This window comes from Podarcis melisellensis, assembly GCF_964234715.1.
Source record: "Podarcis melisellensis genome assembly, chromosome: 6".
Classification (NCBI taxonomy): Eukaryota; Metazoa; Chordata; class Lepidosauria; order Squamata; family Lacertidae; genus Podarcis; species Podarcis melisellensis.
This window is the reverse complement of record NC_138538.1, coordinates 10,534,144-10,552,261: the sequence shown is the minus strand read 5'-3', so window position 1 is coordinate 10,552,261 and position 18,118 is coordinate 10,534,144.

Genomic DNA, 18,118 nt, shown 5'->3' with positions numbered 1-18,118 from the left:
TGGTGGGACAATGAGGAGAAGTCTGCAGATGGGATGACCTGGGAGGTGCTAGAAGCAGGGGGGCTGAGTGATCAAGGGGGGTGAGAAGAAGGAGGGTCTTCCAGGATGGGGTTAGAGGCTGATGTGGGAATGTTCAGGGAGGCAGGAGAGGATATATTGTTTAATTATATCCTTCCCAACTTGTGTTAACAAGTTCTACATTTTAGCAGAGTAACATTCCCCTTTTAAACTTTCACAGTGGATAGGTTTGCCAGGCTTGTATAAGCCTCTAAAATATGTTTCCTGGTAATTCCCCTTTATTCCCTCCTAAAAAGAATAGACACGACATAATCTTGTATAAATGTACAGTGGTACCTTGGGTTACAGACGCTTCAGGTTACAGACTCCACTGACCCAGAAATAGTACCTCGGGTTAAGAACTTTGCTTCAGGATGAGAACAGAAATTGTGTGGTGGTGGCACGGCGGCAGCGGGAGGCCCCATTAGCTAAAGTTGTACCTCAGGGTAAGAACAGTTTCAGGTTAAGAACGGACATCCAGAATGAATTAAGTTCTTAACCGGAGGTACCACTGTATATAAAATAGTTTACTCACATTCTGTTCACAGAAAGATCCCAGAAGGTAGACTTAAGTTACAAAATATATACACCTTGAATCTATCCCATAAGGAGATAGTTCATTGTCCTCTCTTGGTTGGAAGCCAAGAGAGCATCTCAGACTAAGGAGATGTTGCTTCTTTGAGGAATGGAGTCAGAGAGAGAGATGGCTGCCTCCCCTGTGCTATTTTGTTACCTGCCCAGGTGAGGTCACACCCATCTCTGGTCACATGTAGAGGAAATTTGTCCCAGCCCAGGAGGAAACAGGAAGTTCCGACTGGCTGGTCCAGACATCTCCTTTTTATGTCCACTCTAGGAATGTTGTATTTGACTGCTTTGTGTTTCACACCCCAAGGCTGAGAGGCACAATGTGAGTGTAGACTCAGACAGAGAGGAGTCAGAGGTTGACCCTGCTACACAGCAGCAGGACACTCCCAGTCCTGCTGGCTCTCCTTCCCCTCTGACACCCAACTGGAGGAGAATCCTGTGCTTTGCTGAGCAACAGGCCAGACAGGCCTAGAGGAGAAGCTCACCCCCTTAACGCAGCCTCCCTCTACTTGGGAGGGATTCAGAGTGAAAGGCTAGAAGGAGAAGAGTGGGGCTAGTGGTCACTTTCAGCAATAGCTGACCAGAGGCGTCTATGATCAACTCGCTGGACCTACCCAATCAATTACCAGATTGCATATAGCAAGAATTCAGAAGAAGAAGAAGAGTTTGGATTTGATATCCAGCTTTATCACTACCCGAAGGAGTCTCAAAGTGGCTAGCATTCTCCTTTCCCTTCCTCCCCCACAACAAACACTCTGTGAGGTGAGTGGGGCTGAGAGACTTCAAAGAAGTGTGACTGGCCCAAGGTCACCCAGCAGCTGCATGTGGAGGAATGGAGACATGAACCCAGTTCACCAGATTACAAGACTACTGCTCTTAACCACTACACCACACTGGCTCCCAGAGGAAGTAGAAACTTTAATAAAGGAGGAAGAAGAGCTTACAGGAATGACAAAGCTAAACAGGGAGCTGGTTCACAAAGAAATTCAATGTGGCTGGGCACATGGGGTGAGTGAGGAGAGAAGAATACCAGGAGACATGCAAATGAAGAAAAGCGCTTTTCACTTGTGTCTTAGCAACTGGCCACTGGACCATTCTTGGCAGGAACTGGTAATGGCAAGCCCTTGCAACAGAATTAATCAAAGTTGTCAAGTGTCCAAAAGAATTCCATGACCAGAGTGCTATCAGTGGTGCATTTCTTTGGGTGCCTTTTGGACAGAGGAGTGATCAATGATGCAGTGGTACAGCACACACCTTGCATGAAGAAAGTCTACATGTCCAATCCCTTTCACCTCTGGAAGCTAAGGCCCGAAAAAGACCCAATATGGAAGCCTACTGGCCAAAATATTGGGAACTGCTAGAAAAAGACGGAGATAATTGGAAATTGCAGAGTATGGAGAAAATGAAGGATAAAGTGCGAGACTGGTTACACTACGCTCAGATTAAAGAAATTTTTAAAAGTGATAAAAAGTTAGGGTTCCAGGTGGAGAAATCGAAGTTGGAAACAGAATTGTTAGAACCTAAGACTAAGGTACTTTCAAGAATGTATAACTTGCTGTTGAAATGGAATACACAAGACGAAATTGTTAAGTCGGCTATGATAAAATGGGCACAGGATATTGGGCATAACATTATGTTTGAAGACTGGGAAAGGTTGTGGACCACTGGGCTGAACTTTACTGCATGTAATGCTTTGAAGGAAAATGTAATGAAAATGATATACAGATGGTACATGACCCCAGTTAAACTTGCCAAAATATACCATTTGTCTGATAACAAATGTTGGAAATGTAAAGAAAATGAAGGAACATTCTTTCACCTCTGGTGGACCTGCCCTAAGGTGAAGGTCTTCTGGGAAATGATATATAATGAGTTGAAAAAGGTATTTAAGTATACCTTCACTAAGAAACCAGAGGCCTTTCTTCTGGGTATTGTCGACCAGAAGGTGTCAAAGAAGGATAGAACATTTTTCATGTATGCAACAACAGCAGCAAGGATACTACTCGCTAAGAATTGGAAAACTCAAGATCTACCCACACTGGAAGAATGGCAGATGCAACTGATGGACTATATGCAATTGGCGGAGATGACTGGCAGAATCCGAGACCTGGGAGAAGAAAGGATTGAAGAAGATTGGAAGAAATTCAAGATTTACCTACAGAAATATTGTGATTTAGTGGAATATTAAGAAGGATGCTTGGTTATAAATAATTGGCCATCATTAAATTGGATCAGAATTTGATGATAAGAGAGATTAAGAGAAACAAAATTTGTAGGAGAACTATTATATTGTATTTAAATATGTGGTTATAAAATTGAAAATAAGATGATAATTTGCTTGATAAAAATTCATTAATGATGTAAGTGGGAGCGGGAGATGTGAGGAAGCCCAAAGATGTTATGAAATCTTGTAAAAACAAAGTAACGCTGTTTAATATTTCTGTATTTCTTTTATTAAAAACTCCAATAAATATTTATAAAAAAAAATACATGTCCAATCCCTTGGCAGCATTAAAAGGATCAGTTAGCAGGAGGTTGGAAAGGCCTGGGATCTCAGAGAGCGGCTGTCAATCAGAGCAGAAAATGCTGCACTAGATGGTTACATGCTGATATTAGGCAGTGCCCTATGTTCTTGTTCTGCTCAACTGGTAGACAAGAGTTCAGCATGCTTGTGTGTGCATCTTGCCATGAGTTTGGGGGAGAGGCAGACTTGCCATCATCTCTAGTCAGTAAAAAGCTGAAATATGAGCAAACTCATAAATTCACAAAGTGAGCAAAGTTTGGTAAATTCAAACCAAGCCAAGTGCTGTTGCATTCAGTGTAGGACGGGCATGTCCAAAGTCTGTTTCAGGGGCCTAAGTCGGTGGCAGTTTATTTCCTGGGGTAAAATCCTGGGGTAAAATCCTAAAAAAACCTCAACAACTTCAACCCTAAAAAAAGGTCAACTCATGGCCCTTCACTTCATCAAATCTGACCCACTTTGAAAAAAGTTTGGACACCAGTAATCACAAGCCTAGGCAGCTTCACACAGTGGGCTGTGGTATAAGCCAATCTATTAAACATGACAAAGGGTCTTGATGGCCCATCAAAGAGGAGAAGAGGAGGTTAAGGGGTGATATGATAGCCATGTTCAAATATATAAAAGGATGTCACATAGAGGAGGGAGAAAGGTTGTTTTCTGCTGCTCCAGAGAAGCGGACACGGAGCAATGGATCCAAACTACAAGAAAGAAGATTCCACCTAAACATTAGGAAGAACTTCCTGACAGTAAGAGCTGTTCGACAGTGGAATTTGCTGCCAAGGAGTGTGGTGGAGTCTCCTTCTTTGGAGGTCTTTAAGCAGAGGCTTGACAACCATATGTCAGGAGTGTTCTGATGGTGTTTCCTGCTTGGCAGGGGGTTGGACTCGATGGCCCTTGTGGTCTCTTCCAACTCTATGATTCTAGGAGTCCTTGGGCCTGGGCAGACAGAGGTTGACAAGGTGATGCCCCATCAGCATTTTGTACCAGCAAAAGCATCTCGAACAGGCCCAATGGCAGCTTCACATTCCTATTAAAATAACATCAAGTATATGAGGTCCCTGGTAATTGGAAAACAAAAGTGTCTGGGCATTTACCTCTGAAGGATGACAGGGCAGAAGAAGCTTCAAATGGGCTCAGCCTGCTCTCTGAGATCCTTTGAACTGAAGACGATGGAAGCTGAATCTGGGATCTTCTGCATGCAGAACATCTCAATAGCACTGATCCATGCCTCTTCTCACTGCAGGTTGGAGACTCTGATTTGCATGGACGTCCAGGTATAAAAAGAAGAAAGAACCAAACTCCCTGCATCTGGCAAAGAAGTATATCAGAGAAGGAGGTTTAGTGTAGTCTTTTTCCAGTTGCTGACATTGGCATCTATCTGCCTCGAAAGACAATGGAGTGCACCTCTGGGGGTGAAGTCAAACTGCTGCATTAGCAACAATAAAGTGAACTCCCCTAGGATGCAAACCTGCGCAGTGTGTATGGAAGAGATGACAAGACCCCCCTCCCTCGGCCTCACTGATGTGGTTCAAAGGGAAGCAGAGCAAGACATTTGGCACCAGCTTGGCTGCAGGAGTTGCTGGAAGGAGGATTACAGAGCACCATCCAACTGCCTTAGGGACTCCACTCTGGTTTTTTGTAGGGCAGGGGTCAGCAACCTTTTTCACCTGTGGGCCGGTCCACCGACCCTCAGACCTTGTGGGGGGCCGGACTATATTTTGGAGGGGAAAAAATGAACGAATTCCTATGCCCCACAAATAACCCAGAGATGCATTTTAAATAAAAGGACACATTCTACTCAATGACAAACCTAGACAGCATCTTAAAAAGCAGAAACATCCCCTTGCCGACAAAGGTCCGTATAGTCAAAGCTATGGTTTTCCCAGTAGTGATGTATGGAAGTGAGAGCTGGACCATAAAGAAGGTTGATTGCCGAAGAATTGATGCTTTTGAATTATGGTGCTGGAGGAGACTCTTGAGAATCCCATGGACTGCAAGAAGATCAAACCTATCCATTCTGAAGGAAATCAACCCTGAGTGCTCACTGCAAGGACAGATCCTGAAGCTGAGGCTCCAAGACTTTGGCCACCTCATGAGAAGAGAAGACTCCCTGGAAAAGACCCTGATGTTGGGAAAGATGGAAGGCACAAGGAGAAGGGGACAACAGAGGACGAGATGGTTGGACAGTGTTCTTGAAGCTACCAGCATGAGTTTGACCAAACTGTGGGAGGCAGTGGAAGACAGGAGTGCCTGGCGTGCTCTGGTCCATGGAGTCTTGAAGAGTCGGACACGACTAAACGACTAAACAATAACAACAAAAACATGCTGATTCCCGGGCCATCTGTGGACTGGATTGAGAAGGCGATTGGGCCACATCCGGCCCATGGGCTATAGGTTGCCAACCCCTGGTGTGGGGCTTACTCTGTAAACTTTTCTTCTCTCAGAGATGTCCCACAAGGCAAAAGAGGTTTTGGGCATGGGAGTAGCCAAGTGGGGGCAGAGGGGCAGCTGCCCCCCCAATCAAGTAAATAAATAGAAATGCTTAACTAACAGCTCGGTTCTGCCTCCCTAACACAAAGCCCACCCCCGCCCATGTTTCGGGGCAGAGTTTTCCTTCTCCTAGATGGGGTACCTTCCCAGGTGGACAAGCCCCACCTACCGGTATACCTTTTCCTAATACAGTGGTACCTCGGTTTAAGAACAGCCCTGTTTATGAACTATTCAGTAAACGAACTCTGCAAAACCGGAAGTAGTGTTGGTGACCTTTACTTCGGTGTACGAACAGAAGCCAAGCGGTGGAAGGGCACTGTTGGCAGGAGGCCTCATTAGGGAAAGCACACCTTGGTTTAAGAATGGCTTTGCTTTAAGAACGGACTTCCGGAACGGATTAAGTTCGTAAACTGAGGTACCACTGTATGCTGCTTTTATACATGCAGTGAGCTTTTTACATTGGTGAAGCATGTCAGCCTGGGTAACTTGGAAGGAACTCTTTTCTTTGACAACTTTTAGTTTGGTACCTTGAGAAGATGTTGTGATTCTTTTCCCTCATGGTTTTCCTTCTACCAGCCACTATCTCAGACATGCACATAATTTAAACTGAGACCATCTGCAGGAACCATTAGGGTATTTGTGTGTCAGTTACCAGCCTCTTTGGAAGGAACTTCAAAACTCAGCTGTGCCATTTTTTTAACTCTTTCCTCCCCTTTGGGGGAGAGTGGGGATTTTTGTATAAAAATAGTTAATCAGCATCGGATCTCAAGCACTGCCATAAAGAGATCAGTCCTCTAAGCTTTGCATCAAAGTGGCCTTTTAGTGGGAAAAAATTGGTGTCAGTGTCATCATCTGCTGCAATTCAATTAGAAATCACATCTTACCCAAGGTAAAAGGTGTTCATATTATTCTTGCCTGCCAGAAGAATATTGTGAATTCCATCCTGAAGCAAAAACTGTTTTTAAGCTGGAAAGGGGTGGGGCGGGGGGATAACTTGACTGCGGAGGCTGGCTGCTGAGAAAATCTGTTCTAATCTCACTGTACTAAGGCAGCCGAATCTGATAGCTTAAAAAGTAGCTGTATCACATAATAAAGCAATGAATAATTGTGCATTGTTCAAATTTCTCTCTGCTCTGTGGGTGGGTGCGTTAAGTTCTTTGCTTGCTCTGCATGGAACTTCCTAATATATGTATATATTTTTAAATCCGTCTGTCCTTCTAGAGTTTTAATTAGCATGAAAACCTAAGGTAATTCTGCAAAGCACACCTCAAACGCATGTTGTTTGTTGTGCGGTCTTTCCACAAGCCCCCTACCACAACACCTTTTCCTCTCCAGGACTCTATGGGGAGCTGGCACCAGGTCCATGGGCAGACCGCTTGACTGCAAGAAAACCTAAGCAGTTTACAAGAATATAAAACAAAACATTAAAATTCTTGATTATAAAACAGTTGGAAAAGGTATCCAAGAAGCATCGGAAAGATGATGAAAAAGTGATAAAACACACCTGTCTGGGTAAGCTTGCCTAAACATAAATGTTTTGAGCAATGTGCCAAAAAGAATACAGCAAGAGATACAGCACTAAATGATTGATTTCTTACGAGTGCAGAATGAATATTATGTTGTATCTGTAACAGTGCCAGTTCCACAGACTGAAGCAGTCAAATGGGCATGTTAAACTGGTGTCAAAGCGCTCAAAATGTATGGGTTGGATTTCACCTTTGTCTGTAATACTGACTTTAGATTAAGAATTTGACCATACATATGCTTTAGCCATGAGTCTACTGTTATTCTACGCATCACTTGGGAAGACAGGCGAGCTAATACCAGTGTACTGGAAGAAGCAAAGATCACCAGTGTTGAAGCAATGATTCTTCAACATCAACTTCGTTGGACTGGTCATGTTGTGCGGATGCCTGATTATCGTCTCCCAAAGCAACTACTCTATTCCAAACTTAAAAATGGAAAGCGTAATGCTGGTGGTCAACAAAAGAGGTTTAAGGACTGTCTCAAGGCAATTTTTTAAAATAATGTAGTATAAACACCAACAACTGGGAAACACTGGCCTGCAAGCACTCCAATTGGAGAACAGCCTTTACTAAAGGTGTAATGGGCTCTGAAGACACTCAAAATCAGGACGCAAGGGAGAAACGTGCTAAGAGGAAGGCACGCTTGGCAAATCCACACCGTGATCAACTCCTGCCCAGAAACCAACGTCCCCACTGTGGAAGGACGTGTGGATCCAGAATTGGCCTCCACAGTCACTTACGGACTCATTGTTAAAACAGTGTTTATGGAAGACAATCTTACTCAGCTACAAGTGATCGCCAAAGAAGAAGAAGAAGAAGACTGCAATCCAATTCCAAATGTGAATTTGTCTGGCCATAGGCAAATGATACCTGGCATCTAAATATTTGCCTTTCATTTTCCTTAAGGCAAAGCCAGAAATGGAGGGGGGGAGGGATTGCTGATCCACAACTTCTCATGTACAAACACAGCTGCTAGGAATAGCAGGAGCCTAATCTTGAGCAAATAACATGTCCCCAAGTTTGATAAGGTCTGTGAAGACTCCTATGCCCTTCTTCCAGTTTTTCTAGGCTGTAGGGTAGGCAGGGGTGGGGTATATAAATGCATATATTACTTATTTTTAAATTTAACTTACTGAACGAAATTTACATACCAATTGGTTGTAATAAAAAACCCTCAAAGCGGCTTACAAGAAAAAAGCTGTAAAATGATATAAGTAATTATAATTTCATTAAATATAACGATAACATATCACATGGGAGTTGGAGCAAGCTTGTTTTCTCCTGCTCCGGAGGGTAGGTCCGAAATCAAAGGAAGATTGCTGTTCGACAGTGGAATGGGCTCCCTCAGGACGTGGTGGACTCTCCTTCCTTGCACAGAACTACTTTTTCTTGTGTTGCTGCCTTTTTGCTGTCTTAAATTAAGATGACCAAACTTCATTCAGCAGCAGGGCAACTTGCAGATGGAAAACAGGCCTCTGCAAAAAAAAGTTTGACTTACCCTTTGTGCCTGCCCGGGTTCTGCTGGGTTGCTAGGTCCCATGACTGAGCTAAACCAAGTTAGGATCCAGCATAAAGACCCCTGCCCAATCACATGCCTACCATTATTTTTTTCTTACACTGGTGTAAGATCCATCAGTCTTGGCTCAGCTGGTGGAGTCCCGGATGAGCCAGAATGAGGGAGTTGTGCCAGTGTACCTCTGGCTAAACCAGGATGTGAAGATTATGCTGAGATAGCCTAGCTGTGCTGGGAATCAGCTAGCTGAGCCACCAGTTCACCGGCTCCTAATTCACTCATCCCGATGGATCTTGGGTTTGCCTTGGTCCCTAAGAATGCAACCCCTTTGGAACTGAGGGATGTAGTTGGGGCTAGGAACTGCCTCATACGTGGAATGAGTTTTCAAGAATATCACCTATTAATCCCAAACTGTCAGGAGTGCGTGTAGGAGCCAGGCCCTGTGACCGGTAGGGCTTCGCAGGACTGGGGCTTTCCCAAGTTTGTTCTGAAGAGGGAAGGCTCGGTCACACAGGTGAGGCCGATTGGTAACTCACAGCACCTGGTGGCAAGAGCCAGGAAGGGATATAAGGTCAGCAATTTCCCTTTGGCTCTTTGCCACAGCAACATGCTTCCTGCCTTGCTGTGTTTGGCTTCTTGACTCCTGGCTCTCGGACCCTCGGCTTCTGGACTCCTGGCTTCTGGACTCCCGTTCCTGCTCCCACCCTGCCATCTTGCCCCCGGTCCCAACGTCCTCAGCCAGGACTTCGACCGCCTGTAAACCAGACTGTGACACAAACTGGCAATGCAGTGTGATTTCCTTAAAGGTAGCGTTTACAGGGTGGAATTTTTTTTCTGTGTTGAAGGATGAAACAGAAAAGAGGATGACATTTCATGTGAAAAGCAATGCCAACCCCCTTTCTTCATGGGCTTTCTTTGCTAACCTGCCCTCTGGTTTTAGGAACTATTTGCAGAGTCTGGCTGAATGTTACATCTGTCAGGAGAGCTGCCACAAAGGCCCAGCACTGCAATTGCATTAGGGTTTATTAAATCATATTGACCATGTCTGCTTCTATTTAGCTGTCATTGGGAAATGCCACCAGTAAACCTTCAAGACAAGCTTTCACTCTCTCTCCAATTACTGACTTTCACTTGCCCATACTTTTTTCAGGCAGTCCAAGAAAGATATGGCAGTTCAGTGAACCAATGCTGATAGCAGGATGATGGGAAATGCATTGCATTGCTGAAATTGCTAAACTACAGGGCCTAGGGCTTGCCGATCAGAAGGTCGGTGGTTCGAATCCCTGCGATGGGGTGAGCTCCCATTGCTCGGTCCTCGCTCCTGCCAACCTAGCAGTTCGAAAGCATGCCAGTGCAAGTAGATAAATAGGTACCACTCCGGCGGGAAGGTAAACGGCATTTCCATACGCTGCTCTGATCCGCCAGAAGCGGCTTAGTCATGCTGGCCACATGACCTGGAAGCTGTACGCCGGCTTCCTCGGCCAGTAAAGTGAGATGAGCGCCGCAACTCCAGAATTATCCATGACTGGACCTAATGGTCAGGGGTTCCTTTACCTTTACTAGGGCAAAAATGGTGAGGGGCAGGCATGATGTCAGAAGGCAGGTGAATATATAACATCAGTTGCAAACCAGAGCAGAGGTGGGGCCTGTGACCTTCTGGAAATTCCTGGGCTGTAGCTCCCATCAGCCATGGCCAGATAACCAAGGGATGATGGGAGTTGTAGTTCAGCAATGTCAGAGAGGTCACTGGTTCCCCATCCTTGAACTAGAGACTTTAGCAAGCAAAGCCCAAACGCCATCTTCGTTTCCACCACTGTTGCAGCTTGCAAGAGGTGTGAATGGCTGGCCTGTCCTCTGCTGCAAGAAGGCGGTGCATTTCGTTGATACTTAACTCCACTGTTCACAGTTCTACCTCCATCCCCTAAACCTGTACCTGCCAACTAAAAATCTCTGTGCAATTCTCTCCATGCATCTCTGATCCATGGAAGCTTATGCCATTAGGCTTTCAAGTGCAGAACACTTTTCTCTGCTTTCATTGTACCTGAGCAGCTCTATAAAAAGGGGCAGCCGTACCCCTCCTGCAATTCTTCACAACGCTTCAGCCAGATTTGGTTCAGAGAACCTAAAAAGAAGGCTGGAACCAGACTTAGTTAGAGACGCTCCATTGAAATCAATGGAAGTCTGAGAACGACTAGGTTTGGATCCAGCCCATTTTGCACACCAGTCTCATGCCAGAGGCAACAAGTTACCTTCTGCATTCAGTGGCAAACAGATCAAGCTGATTTCCATGTACAGATTCCTCCATTCTTTCTCATGTTTGCCTGTTTCCATATACAGTGGTACCTTGGGTTAAGTACTTAATTCGTTCCGGAGGTCCGTACTTAACCTGAAACTGTTCTTAACCTGAGACACCACTTTAGCTAATGGGGCCTCCTGCTGCTGCTGCGCCGCTGGAGCACAATTTCTGTTCTCACCCTGAAGCAAAGTTCTTAACCTGAAGCACTATTTCTGGGTTAGCGGAGTCTGTAACCTGAAGCGTATGTAACCTGAAGCGTATGTAACCTGAGGTACCACTGTACAGTCGTACCTTGGACCCCAAATGTATTGCGAGTTGAACGTTTTGGCTCCCGAATGCCGCAAACCTGGAAGTGAGTGTTCCAGTTGGCGAACGTTCTTTGGAACCTGAACGTCCAGCACAGTTTCCATGGCTTCTGACAAACTCCTGCAGCCAATCAGAAGCCGTGCCTTTTGGAAGTCAAATGGGCTTTTGAAACAGATTCTGTTTGACTTCCAAGGTACCACTGTATCTGGGATTGACAGAAGGTTTTTTCAGGTCAGGGGGTGATTCATTCCAGTGGACTTGTCCTCCACTTCCTATCCATTTAGAAAAAAAGGCATTGCTGCTTGTCTGAAACCATCCTCTGCAGACTGTAGTTTAGCCAACATTGTGCTTAATCCGATCTTGATTCCCTTTCACAGACTTCTCTGCTGCCTTCCTGGTGGGCTTTCTCCATTTGCCTAAGGCAAGAAGACTCATAGGACATTATGCTGCTGCTAGATCAGTCATTCATTCTTTTGAAATGACCTTCAAAGGAGAAAAAATATGGTGGTTTTCATGCTGCTGTTTCACAGGCACAGCCAATACGAAAAATGTTAAGTATATCATATCACTGGAGAAGGGAGACAGCAGGAGAAAACATCTGGCTTGTTGTTTTTTTCTTGCTATAGTGATGAGAAAGCTAACAACCCACACCTGAGGTCCCTCGTTTGTGGGTTTTTTCCTCCAGGAAAAAACAACAGAAAGCAAAACATGCTAATCTTAATATTACAGAAGCATTATGTTTGAGACAACCAAAAGAATATAGGATAATGCTTCTGAAACCACCCCCCACCTTCAAGCACCCAGTTTTAATTAAACCATTACTGATCCTTTTATAAAGATGAAAGAGGGTGGGAAAGGGCAAAAGGACAGGGGTGCTGCCAGACTGCTGGCATTTAACTTTAGGTTTGCACATTGAACATGGATAAAAATGTTCTGTTGCCCTAGTGGAGCAAATCTACTTTAAAAACAACAACACCCCTATACTTTCCCTGTGCCTACCCAATCACTTTCCCTATCACTAAAAGCCCAAACTTTTGGGGGAAGTGGGTTCACCATGCAAATTAACTTTAATTTGCAGGAAGGTTAGCTGACATTGGTGGTGTATTGACAATTTGCTTGCCAGGAGCTTATGCAACATTGAAGCAGGTAAGTATTATTCCACACCTTTCAATGCATTTTCCCATCTCTCTCTCTCTCTCTCTGGCTATGGGGAAATCAGTTTCTAGCACAAGAGTGTCAAATCAACTTTACTCGAGCAACCTGAATTTGCCAGCATGTGATTGAATCACACCTGAAAATAGCAACAGTTTGGAAGCACCCAGTGTCTTCAATCCAATACTCACTTATCTGGGAGGAAACTCGGTTCAACTCAATGGGGCTTACTTCTGAAGAGACATGTACAGGATTTCACTACAGGTCCCAATAAATCCAACAGGGCCAAGTGGGTATAGGATTGCAGTCCAAAATGATCAGCTTCCAGAGGTGTAGCTGCATTTGTCTGTGGCAGTAAGAACAGGAGAGAGTCTTGTCAGAAACAGGATGCTGAGCCTAGTGGCGTAGCATGGGGGGTGCAGGGGGGGCCGGCCGCACCGGCCGCAACATCTGGGGGGGCGCACTCACACTCACAGCTCTCTGCCCCTACCTGGCTCACTCACTCTCTCTCACTGCAGTGCTGGCTGTGCGAATCCAATCCGAGCCGTCGGGTCGCCGCCCACTGTGGAGGGGGTGGGTGCCAGGCGTGCGGTGCGGAGAGAGAGAGAGGGACTATCTGGGGGAGGGACAGTGCAGCGGCTGCCCAGCGCAGCGCTGAGCGCGGGAGAGAACCACACCAGACCAGCCCAGGCAGCAGCAAGAAGAAGCTAGCGGCGGTGGCAGGTTAGGGGTTAGGGGGTGCAAATTACTTGCCTTGCCCCGGGTTAGGGGGCGCAAATTACCTGCCTTGCCCTGGGTGCTGACAACCCACGCTACGCCGCTGGCTGAGCCTTTTGGAATGGTCTAGCAAGACTCTCCCTGCATCCTTGTAAGGCAGTTCGAAAGCAGCTTGAATGCACACACATATACCTTTCATTCCAGAGTTACTGCTAGCCATAGAGTTTTGCATGTTAAAAGAGACAAAATGAGGCAAAAGTCTTTACGTTTGACAGGGCCAAGCCCATTGTAAGTTTGAATTTTCTACCTATTGCAAAGGGCTTGTTTAGAAACTGTTTTAAAATTATGCTAAACAGGAGCATTCAGACACAGACAGGGCCGAAAGCTGACCTGTACATTTCTTTAAAAGAAATTGCACCTTTGTCTCTACAAAGCATGCAAGAAACATCAATCTAAGAAAATACTTTTTATTATGTTTCTTACAGATTGGCGATGTAACAAGAAAAGCTTACAACCAAGACGGGCCAAACTTGCAAGCTCACAGTGTTTGTTTCTTTTTACATATTACAATTGGTTTGTTGTTTTTTTAAAAAAGTATCATTGTTAATATGCAATTCTTCACTGGACTGAGCCCATACTGCAAAGTACTGCACATAATAGACAGGACATCGAAGACACTGCACGGCCAAAGGCATATTTATCTAACCAACAAACGCCGCAGGGAAAACTGGATTATTATAATAGTGCCTTAATTTCTAGCAGAGATCAAGAAACACAGTGATGGTAACGGCAACCAAACAAAGCAGTTTGGGATTTATTTATACTTAAAGGAAGAGTTTTGTAGCAAGGACACTCCTCATCGCACGTACTTACAATGATCAGATGAAGGAATTCTTTATTTCCACCAGCTGCTAATTCAGTGCTCTTTAGATCTGAGTACAAACTGTACTTAGTATTATCAGTCTGTGATGGAATGGCATTGAGGGAGCATGTAGCTTCATTTACAGCACATTAAGGAGAGAACTTTATGTTCTCCCGAAAAGCATCGTTCACTTATTCAGGAGTAGCTTCTCAGACATTTATTGAAGTTCACAGTACTAGCATAAACAACATGGAGTTTATTTTTGTAACCCAGGTAAACTTATTCCATCTTCCTGACAATTGCGGGGAATAATGTCATCAGGGAGACGAGAGCATCAGGGCAAACAGAGGCCTGATCCATCAGCCTCAGCCAACTGCACCTGCCTGTGTTCTTACATACAGCCAGTCCAGGAGGGGGATCCTGTGTCAGGGCTGGTTCAGCACAGAAACTCAGAGATGAGCAGTAAGGTCGGTTCTTTATCCAGAGAGACGAAACCCACAGAGAACTCCAGGGGCAAGACTGGCCCCGCGAAGCAGTTGTCAGAACTGAGGACCTGAGCCTTCCACTTCCTCCTAAGCCTGCTGCCTTCCCAACAGTTGTGAACTCCTTCAAGGAGAGGGCTCTCAGTGCCTTTTGTTCTGCCAAAGTGCATGGATAGCTCAGTTAGTTAGAGCGCAGTGCTGATAACACCAAGGTTGCAGGTTCGATCCTTGCATGGGACAGCTGCATATTCCTGCTAATTAAAGGAGTTGTAACTAGATGATGCGGGACGCAGGTGGCGCTGTGGGTTAAAGCCTCAGCGCCTAGGACTTGCCGATCGAAAGGTCGGCGGTTCGAATCCCTGTGGCGGGGTGCGCTCCCGCTGCTCGGTCCCAGCGCCTGCCAACCTAGCAGTTCGAAAGCACCTTTGGGTGCAAGTAGATAAATAGGGACCGCTTACCAGCGGGAAGGTAAACGGCGTTTACGTGTGCAGCTCTGGCTCGCCAGAGCAGCGATGTCACGCTGGCCACGTGACCCGGAAGTGTCTCCGGACAGCACTGGCCCCATGCCTCTTAAGTGAGATGGGTGCACAACCCCAGAGTCTGTCAAGACTGGCCCATACGGGCAGGGGTACCTTTACCTTTACCTTTAACTAGATGATCCTCAGGGTCCCATCCAACTCTACAGTTCTATGATTGTACAGATTAGGATGGGAGAAGGAAGCAGTGGAACTGGCAAGTGGCTCCTCTTCCTCCTCACTTAAACCTGTTGCTTGCTCAGCCTCCAACCCATCTGCACCCTCGTCCTCCTCTGACCTGTCTCCTGAACCCCACCACCATTCTCCTGGCTTGGAGCCTTCCCACTTGGCTGCTTCCTGGGCAGCATTCCCTGGCTGTAGCCGCACACCAATTCCTCACTGTCTAGTCAGTCCCTGACATCCTGCCTCCGCATGTTTCCTCCTCTTTAGGCTCAGTGTTGCCTCTGTAGGACTTGGTGTGGAGGAAACCAGAGATGAAATTAGACTCCACCCATTGCTTCTTCTGGCTCTGCGCTCCATTGCCCCCTGTCCCACCTTTTGCCCTGCCAGCCCCAATGGGCACCAGTCACTATTCCACCTGGCACTTACCCAGTGACTCTGCTCAGCAGAGCCAAATGGCACCTTCCTTCTGGTGGCAATGCTTCTCGTGATCCTTCACATTGTGTGTTAAAGCATGCCTGGAAGCAGGGTCAGGGAAAGGGCTGCGTAGCTCAGTGGTAGAGCTCATGCAAAGCATGCAAATGTTGCAGGTTCAAATTCGTGCTGTCCCCAGGTCGGACGGAGACCCTGCCTGAAACCCTGGTGAGTTGCTGCCTGCCCATGTGCAGCAGACTTTGCACAGCTTGATGGCAAACGGCCTGACTCGATAAACAGCAGCTGCCTGCGTTCCGTCTGAACACCCTGCAGACAGCTCAATGTACAGAGAGGGGAGTCAGATAACTAATTTATTTTGCTTCAACAAACATTGACTTTCCATCACCGACTGGTTGGGGAATCAAGTGGAATTCTGTTGCCTCAAGCGATCCAGTGAGCGTTAGGCTGTGTACACATCGCTGGCTCACAACGCAGCAAGGTTGTTCTTCCCCTCGCCCCCGTGCTGCATGGCAAATCGCATTTGCGTGCGGTTGTGCGCATCAGCCCCCTGGCTGAGCATAGTGATGTGCAGGTGTCTTTGTATGCCTTATGTTTTCAAGCCGGACAGAAGTTGCTTTGGAGAGAGACACACATCAAAATACTGAAGAAACCACAGGAGATGTTTAGGTTGTGTCTAATGCCATGTGTACATCACTTACTTAAACCAGCAGTGGGGGCACCCTGGATACAGAGTAAACAGGAGTGTGTAAACAGATTCTGCAGCCTCCAGGAGGAGGGCCTTGGCTCAGTGGTAAAGAGTCTGTTCTGCATGTAGGAGATTCCAGGTTCAATCTTTGCTATCTCCAGGTAGGACTGGAGTTTTGTAACTTGTCAAGGTGTGCCAGTTCATCCCTTACTAGAACCCCCTCGGATAACAGCGTTCTGCTTAATTCCCGTCACTTGGTTTGCAGAAGGAAGAGATGCCACGGTGCATCTGCAGCAGCACAATGTCTTTCTCTGCCCCAGCTGCAACAAAACATGTCTCTCCTGCATCGGTCTCTGCCGCCACAGCAGGTGCTGTAACCACCCAACAGCTTGACCTCACCCCGAAAGGCGCACTCCTCCATTGTCTCCCAAGACAGATGGGTGCCAGTCGGGTGATTGCAAATGCCCACATTCTGAATTGATGCAAATAGTATTAGATGATTTCCTCATAGTATCAGCTGACCTGGTCTGAGCAACAGGCCTTGACTGGTGGGATGGTGGGAGAAGTGACTCAGTATCTTGCATTGTTAGTGATGTTTTTGCTTTAGCTCAGCCCCAGAGATAAGCTCACACTTGATCAATTCAATCCCAGGAAGCAGAGCTGAGATCCTATTTGCCAGGCAACCCTCATTCAACTGCAACCACCCCCTCCTAGTCTTTGTTATCGGATGAGTCTGGGTCCCCATCTGGACTATACATTTAAAGCAGTGCCGTGCCATTCCAAACAGCCGTGGCTTCTTCCAAAGATTCCCAGGGACTGTCTCTTGCAAAGGGTGCTGAGTTGTTAGGAGACCCCATCTAACCTCCTCACAGAGCTACCATTCCCAGAGTTTCCTGCTTGTTAAACCAGCCTGGGAATGGTAGCTCTGCCACTGTGAGGGGAATAGGGACCTCCCAAATACTCTCAGCACCCTTGACAAACAACATTTCCCAGATTCTTTGGGGGGAACCACAGACTTTAAAAGTGGCATGATACAGTGTTAAATGTACAGCACAGATTGGGCCTGGATTATGCCAGTTTTCATTGCTCTGATGAGTGAGAAAGGCACAGGCATAGGCAAACTCTGGCCCTCCAGATGTTTGGGACTACAATTCCCATCACCCCTGACCACTGGTCCTGTTAGCTAGGGATGATGGGAATTGTAGTCCCAAACACCTGGAGGGCTGCAGTTTGCCTATGCCTGTGGTAGAGCATCAGCAGGAACCAAATCCACTCTCTGATGTTTCCATGTAGGTCTGGAAATCTCCCCTGCCTGAAACCCTGCGGAGTCACTAGATGGGCCAATGGTCCGACCTGAAATCAAGCAATTTCCTATCCTCCTTTCTCTGTCCCTACCTCTCCTTTGTGAAAAACGTCTGCTTTGAAATGTAACCATTACGGAAACAAGCTCACAGTTGCCGCTGATCAAAGCAGACTTGTCAGAGTGAAAATGCACCCTGAGATTGGGAAAACGCTTATTAATGTTGACGAATGAGAACTGTCATTTCCCCCACCCCAGATGGTACGTATCATGAATCTGTAATTGGTGCTCTTTCGTTCGTGCTCCTTTCCCATTCATGTATAAGAAGCAGGCCATGCAACAAAATCCTTAGGCTCTCATCCAGAAGGAATAACATCTCTCTTTTATCCTTCAGTATTGATGTGCTTAGCAAAGAATGTTGCTTTCAGATCCGGCCCAGTTTGAAAACTTGCACACATTGTTAACAGGATGACTAAGGGCTGGAGTTGTCAATTTT